The sequence below is a fragment of the Physeter macrocephalus genome, chromosome 1 (genome assembly GCF_002837175.3).
Source record: "Physeter macrocephalus isolate SW-GA chromosome 1, ASM283717v5, whole genome shotgun sequence".
Taxonomy (NCBI): Eukaryota; Metazoa; Chordata; class Mammalia; order Artiodactyla; family Physeteridae; genus Physeter; species Physeter macrocephalus.
In genome coordinates, this window is record NC_041214.2 from 83,547,923 (window position 1) to 83,554,094 (window position 6,172).

Sequence of the window (6,172 nt, forward strand, 5' to 3'; positions counted from 1 at the left end):
TGACTGCCATCAAGGCTATGAACATATCTATCACCTCCCAAAGTTTCCCCCCCTACTTTTTTATTGTTTTTATCTTGTAAGAACACTTAACATAAGATCTACCCTCTTAGCAAATTTTTAATATACAGTAGAGTATTGTTAGCTATCCCAGGGCTATTTTGATGATAAATTCTTTTCAGAAAGAGAAACTATATGTGTGGCTAGTATCCTTTTTGCATATAATCACTTTGTGAGATGGTGGATGGTTCTAGGTTGGGAGGTTCCAAGCTTTAGTCTACTTTAAACACTCTTCAGACCTTAGCAGAAGGTTCCCTCTGCTGGGAACACAATGGGGACCCAGGAACAAATTCAAGTGTGTGTGTTAGGGGCTTCCCTGGTGGCGCAGTGGTTGAGAGTCCGCCTGCCAATGCAGGGGACACGGGTTCGTGCCCCCGTCCGGGAAGATCCCACATGCCGCTAAGCGGCTAGGCCCGTGAGCCATGGCCGCTGAGCCTGCGCGTCCGGAGCCTGCGCTCCGCAATGGGAGAGGCCACAACAGTGCGAGACCCGCACCGGAAAAAAAAAAAAAGTGTGTTTGTTAAAGATAAAAGGCTGCTTAGGTGAACAGAAAGAGCAACTAAAAAGGACAACTCAGGTTGTCACATAGGGATCAGATGCAAAGTCTAACAGTTACATAAATAGAAAAATTCACTTACGTGCAGTTTGGTAGACAGTCTTTTGGGGATGATATAATGGGGATAACATCTTCCATACTGAATAGCCTGAGAGTAAATACTCGATCTATTTCTTTGGAAACTGGCAATATCCTTTATTTCCATTAGCATCAGGAATTCTTTGCCTTGTTTTGGCTGTATCTTTCCCAATTCTGTCTTCAGAAGAGTTAATTACTAAAAAAATACTTAACCATCCATTTTTTTTCAAGTGCCTGAAGAAATTGGGACCATTAGTGTTCAGAATATAAAAATACTATCCTTGTGCTTCCACCTGTTTCACCTGTTCACGTGTTCCACTTGTGAACATGGTACCCCTTCCCAGAACAGCTACTAAGCCGGATGAAATAGGCTCTTGTTCATCCATCTTTGGTAAAGAAATATTACCCGCAGGGGTGGATGGTTGGAATGGGGAGGGAGGCACAGAATACTCCTCCATAACTCGATGTGGAGATTTGTAGTAGTTCTTCAGTACATTCCACCACATTGTTGGATCCCAAGTGTAGACATCTGTCCTCCAGTACGGACACCATGGGCTCCACTCTGTCCGTTATCTGTGGCGGAGCTGGTCCACAAAGGCAATGGCTTTCTCCAGTTGTGCCGTAGGCTTCTTGGCTGCTCAAGTCCATAAGTGCTAGATGCTGCAGGTGCTCCATCACCTCGACTATGACCTGGCCACTCCCCTGAGGACTCTCCTTGGAGATGAACCTCTGGCACATGCCCAGTGGTTCCAAAGGCCCAGCCACCTAACACTTTATTTTTTAGAGCAGTTTAAAGTTCACAGCAAAACTGAGAGGAAGGTACAGAGATTTCCTATATGCACACTGCCCTCACACATGCATAATCTCCCCCATTATCAATATCCTACACCAAAGTGGTACATATGTAACAATTGATAAACTTACATTGACACATCATAATCACTTCAAATATGTAGTTTATAATATGGTTCACTCTTGGTGTTATACATTCTGTGGATTGGACACATGTATAATGACATGTATGTATCCATCATTATGGTATCATGCAGAGTATTTTCACTGCCCTGTAAATCCTCTGTGCTCTGCCTATTCATCCCTCCCTGATCCAATCCCTGGAAATACTTTTTGCAAGATATTTATTATCCTTGAAGAAATCTTGGATTTAGGGTTAGAGTTTTGGTAAAATTATATAACATCTGTCAAATGAAAGTGTTCTGAAGTGCTTAAAAATCAGTAATCTGCTATAAATATATATATGAATAGATCATAAAGAACAATTACTTGTTGTCTGTTAATATTATAGCCAGCCTAACATTTTATGCCAACCAAGAACATATACCTTAACTAATATATTCAGAATACACTTTATTCTTTATTATTAAACAATATAAATAATTTCAGAATATTTTAGAATACCAAGTATATTATGCATAAACATAGCATCCATTTTAGTTACACGGGAAACAATCTTTGAGTATATAATTATACAACACTGGAGAAACACAAGGATTTGTTTGAGAGTGAAAGACCTCTGGCTCTTCAGTGTGCTTCAGACCTCCAGGGAGGGCAGATGAGTAAGTAAATCAACAAGGGTGCACAGCTTCTAAAATGAAGATTTTGATCTGAATATTTTAGGGTATTTCCCAATTTAACAAAACAGGAATCTATCACACATGTGATTGTGACAATTCTCCAGATAGTTTCCCTCAGCATTTATCGTCTTTGTGACCCTGTACCTCACTCAATTTTTTTTTACTGACTACTTTACAACCTTTTTCTTTTCCATAGTTGCTGCATAATTTCTTAAACAGCTTTAGAAACTTTCAAGAATAAAGAAGCTAAATGAATAGATTAATGAGGGGCTGTCTGTGAAATTCTTACAGCTCCTTCAATGGCAGGTGTGATAAATTACACACTATCATTGTGATGATCACGCAGCAAACCATTATTAGAGCTTAAAGTAGACTATCTCATTACACAAGCACTACTTGAATTTGAACATACTTTAGCAGAAAATATAAACATAATTCCAACTAAATAGGCATTTCTCCAGATTGAGAATAGGCTTTCATTTAAAAGCATTAGCCATGTTTACTATCAAATGGTTCAGTTATATTTTACTCATACACAGAGAAACCCATAACAAAAGTCTCATGTACATGGGAAATAAATTAACTCTTAAACACTTCTGTGTTTATAATGACCCAATTTTGTTGAAATTCATACATACGACACATTCCTTAAAAAAAAAAAACTCTGCTAAAATAACAAAGCAGTTCAGTGAGTTAAAAGCAGATATATGACATAATAAGACAGTGAGAAGATTTTATAAGGAATAAATCACATAAACAGTAAATGAGCAATTGTGTTTGGTATAAGTGTTGCATTGTCAATGTTCTTTTTTGGGTAAAATGACTTTGTTAATATCTAAGGAAAAATTTTGGTACTATAAATCATTGTGTATGGTACTCTAGTTTTTAAACTATATTTTAATACATCATTATTTAATCATTATTTAAACCATCACAGAATAGTTTTTCCTTCTTTAAAATAAAGGAAATTTTGTGCAACGTAAACCAATTGAATATGAATTTAGGGACATAAACTCTATGCTAACTTATTATCAGATATACTCATTCCTCCACTGTATATCCCAAATATGAGCACTGGACATCATCTCCATTGCTCCAGTCCAAGACTTCAGTCATTTCCTACCTGACTATTGTAAAAGCCTTTTAACTGGTCTCCTGGCTTCTACTCCTGCCTTCTTACATTCATTATCCCCAGAGTCATCATAGTAAACTTTCAAAAACATAAATTGGGGGAGGAGATATGGGGATATATGTATATGTATAGCTGATTCACTTTGTTATAAAGCAGAAACTAACACACCGTTGTAAAGCAATTATACTCCAATAAAGATGTTAAAAAAAAACAAACATAAATTGGACTGGTTACTCACTAGAATAAAACATTTCAATGAATTTCTTCAGTAAATAGAAAAAAAAAATGTCCTCCATGGCCCCCAAGGCAAGCATCATCTTGTTCCTGTTGACCTTTTCAACGTCCCCACTCACTGCCTCTTTCACCTCATTCACACTGGACTTTATCCATTGAAAATTTCAGGCTTATTCTGGTTTCAGAATCTTTACCCTCATTATTAACTTTGTCTGGAATGGTCTCTCTCTTGTTTTTTGTATGGCTGTCTCCTTCACGTATTTCTTAGGTCCAACAGATCATTTTCTTAGCCAGAAATTTCCTTGTTAAGATTCATTGCTGTGCTAGATTTCAATTTATTTAGAGCTGCTAGAGTCTTTGCAGCTCTAAAATAAAAGATGTTAACGGTTTTGACTATAATCTGCCATAATGGAATTCGTTCTCTCTCTTTCTAAATATATGTATAATTCAAATCTTAATAAATTAAACAATGACATAAAATACCCAAAATACATATTTATTGAACCATATGAAAATAATAAATGCACTAACTACATTAAGAAATAAGGAAATGCTAGGAATCCAAATCCATGCCTGGGTCTAACCAATAATGCACAGTTTAGTTCTAAAAGCACTTTATTTTTAAAATTGCCCTTTTAAGCCTAGAGAAAACAAAATAAAACTAAATAAACTAACAAAAAGTTTTTCTCTTCACCATGTTATTATTAGCTGCCTTTTTATTTGTTGCAGTTTCCATTATACAAAGAAAACAGATGTTTCTGAACAGGTGTATGTTGGTGGTTGTGGAAACCCACAAACACTGAAAGCTTTTATGTCTTTTTTAAGAAGGATAGAGAAGGAAAGAAATTACAGTGCCCATTTCTTTTAAAAGTCTTTCTTGGCACCTGCTTTTACATTCTACTGCTATTTTCATTTTTCTTCCCCTAAGAGAGTTGACCAAATAAATAAATAATAATGAAATGCAATTTACTTTTATTTCTTTCTTCAAAACTGAACTCCCGCAAAGGGAAAATACCCAGTTGTCCAGTGGTCTGTGTAATAACCTCACACTACCTATCCCATCTGTCTTTTCATTTCCATTCCCCTATTCTAGTTCAATCTCTCATTATTTCTTTTTTTTCTTTCATTTGAAAACGATTTCTAAATAAACTCCAAACCTAGACTGTTTTTTCTCACCATAGTCTGTCTTAAATAACGTCTCCAAAGTAATGTTTTAAACTGGAGATTTAATCAGGATATGTAGAATGGAACAAACTGTGAACCTCGTCAGGAGACCTGTTTTAGAACTACTCCTTGCATTTACAAGTTGTTTTACCCTTTCAGGTTATGTATCTTTTCTGAGAATCTGTTTCCTCAACTCCACAGTCTTATTCTCAGACTTACTGACAGGATTAAACAAGATTATGTATATCTAATGTCTGAGAATGATGCCTGATATTAAAAAAACACTACAAAACTGTGTAATGTTTCTCCACTAGGCAAAACCATCAATGGCTTCCTATTACTAAGAAAATAAATTCCAAACATCTACAAACAGCATTCAAATATTGCCAAAGGTTGATGCCAACATTTTGTTCGGAGGACTTGCCTCCGCATATTCAATCCTTTAGGAACCTGGACATGATTTCTGCACGTGCCTTATATCCCCATCCCTTATATCATTCGTTGTATAGTTTACTATATCTGGAATGTCTGTCTCCATATTTCTCTACTGATTGAAATTTTACCTCTTCCAGAACTTTGTGTGGAAACCTTTCCAGATCTTCTTTCAAGATAACATAAGGCAATATGTTATCTATATAATAGTTTATATTTCTGTATCTTCAAACACCATAGAGTTAAATAGTCAACAATTAGAGGAAGTTTTTCCTCCTTCAATATACCCAGGCAATGGGTTCTCTGAAGGTGAAGACCTTGTCTTGAGCACATTTCCCTTCCACAACATACTGTACCCAAATGAACAGAACCTAGTAGAAATCTTGCTACTTAGTGTTCGCTGAATTTGATAAAGACAAAATTCTTGTATATGAGTGCCAGTGTGCTTGTTAGTGTGGGTGCTGTGTGCTTGAAGCATAAGGGGATATGGAGATAGTGGTATAGCGCACTATTAGTGACCTTTATGAGCTGCTCAGAAAACTCATCTATTTAGTAAATCAGCATATAATTACTGAGGGCTGAATCTGTGCCAGGCAATGTTGTAAGCCACCAGGGATACAGTCATGAGTAAGACAAAGTCATGAACTTACATTCTAGGGGGGAGATAGAAAATACACAGGCAGACAAAACTATGGTGTTAGGATTTGATAAGCATTTTAAACAAAGTAAAATAAAATAAAGGGATAGAAAGTGACAGAGGCTGTTATTTTAGAATGGGTGGTCAGGGAATGCCAACATTTTTTGGGCAAGGACATGAATGAGGTAAGGTATTGAGTCATGTAAATATCTAAAAAAGGATACTTCTAGGAAGAGGACACAGCAACTACAAGGGTTTAAAAAAAAATCCCCAGAAGGAGTATAACTCAG

At 36.4% G+C, this 6,172-nt stretch overlaps 1 pseudogene; it reads right to left on the minus strand.

Annotated features, from left to right (window-relative positions):
* Positions 1-966: 966 nt before the first annotated feature.
* On the minus strand, positions 967-2,852 carry LOC102992465 (glutamyl-tRNA(Gln) amidotransferase subunit C, mitochondrial-like; annotated as a pseudogene).
* Positions 2,853-6,172: the final 3,320 nt, after the last annotated feature.